The sequence below is a fragment of the Myotis lucifugus genome, unplaced genomic scaffold, assembly GCF_000147115.1.
Source record: "Myotis lucifugus unplaced genomic scaffold, Myoluc2.0 scaffold_302, whole genome shotgun sequence".
NCBI lineage: Eukaryota > Metazoa > Chordata > Mammalia > Chiroptera > Vespertilionidae > Myotis > Myotis lucifugus.
In genome coordinates, this window is record NW_005871350.1 from 257,696 (window position 1) to 259,469 (window position 1,774).

A 1,774-nucleotide genomic window follows, 5' to 3' on the forward strand; every position below is an offset into this window, starting at 1 on the left:
TTAGAGGAAATACCTATGCCTTTCCCTGCCAGCAGGAGATGGTGTTGAGGTGCAGTGGAATAAATTTATTAAAGCAATTGATTTTTCGCTGAAGTAAAATGGCTCCTGCTAAATGTGAGGTTATATTATTTTATGAGCTAGAAAATTTCATGGGAACCTGTAATTGACAGGGATAAGTGGGTGGCGCTTAGCCTTTCACCAGACCGGCATTTTCGAGGTTGGGGCACTTTGGGGCACCACTCCGCAGTGGGGAGCCAGCGTGGGGACCTGGGAGGAGAAGGCGGTCTCTGAGGCCGAGGTCCCGCTGTGATGGTGGGGCCCACCGTCTGGGGCGGGCACTGGGCCGGGGACTGGGCCGGGGTGACTGAACAGTGGCTGGGATAGAGCCCAGCGCGGGAGAAAGTGGGAAAACAGCAGAGGTGGTTTCCTTCAGGTGGGACGAATGAGGACTCCTCTCCGGGGGGAGGGGGTGCAGTGGCCAGGGCCCGTGCTGAAGTCCTGGTGAGAAAATACTCCGGGAGGCGGACGCCAGGGCCCGGCAAGCTTCTGAGTGGATTGCTTGGGGCCACCACTGCCGTCTGACACACCCGAGCTCAGCTGTGCTTAGATCTCAGGCTGAGAAGCCTTGTTTTCCTGTCCTGGAAACGCATTTCCTTAAAACCCAAACTCACACCAGCACTACCCGCTCCGCTGGGGGGCAAACAGCTCACCTGGCCTGTTGCCTTAGCAGGGTTTGTTTCCGGAACCCAGGTATTGATGCATGGGTGGCATCTTTCAAACTTTGTGACTGGCTTGCATTTTGCTTCACGGCCAGTAGCGGGTGTGTGTGTCTGTCTGCTGGGGCACACCATGTACAGCATTTAGTCAGCATTAGAGTTAATACTTGGCCAGCAGGTCACTGTCATAGAACAAGCCTGTGGGGTACCGGAATAAACCTGTTCCATGATCCATTCTCGACATGGATTTCTGTGGATTTCCCTCTCACTTGGGGGTATTACATGCCTGCAGGAATGTCTGTCTACTCACGTCCAGCAGGTTTGCACTCCTATCACCAAACACCCGGATCAGGGTGCAGAAAGTGGCCGTGAGGTGAAGAGTGACCACCAGCCCTCTAAGGGCTCCTTGTAGCTGACCTGATAAAGTCTCAGAGGGCAGTACTAGCTCTATTGTAGAGGAGGAGAAACCTTTTACTCTAGCCTGTTAGGTTCGGTGACTGAGACTTGCAAATTAAACTGACAAATGTTAATCTGAACAGATAAAAAGACATAGTTTTATTAGTCTTAAATTTCATACGGCACAATGACTTCGTAGAAGAGTGCAAAACCGAAATGAGTGCTTAGACTTAAGAGGTTATATTCCATTTTAACAGGATGAAAAATTGTGGAGAAGTGACTAGACAACGGAAAGGGTTTGGGCTGCTAGGGCCAATAACTTGTGGGAAAGGAACTAGGAAATGATACAGGGGAACTACTGGAAGGCTGGCATTATTTTAGTAAGGTCTGTTCAGCACATTCAGGGATGACACCTCATCTTTGGTGGAGTGTGTGCCCCCTTCCTGTACAGGGTGGCCACCCTTCTGGGAAATTCATGTCCTGCCTTTAGGCAGAAGGAGGAGGGCAGAGGGCTCTTACACAACTGCTGTTTCTCCCTCACACTGTACTGGTGCCTACTTTGTCTTAATGCTGGGGCTTGCCCCCAGCAAGCAGAGAGGTTGAAGTAACAGTTGGGTGTTGCCTGAGGTCAGGCTCAAGGCAGCTGGATCCAAGTGTGAGTG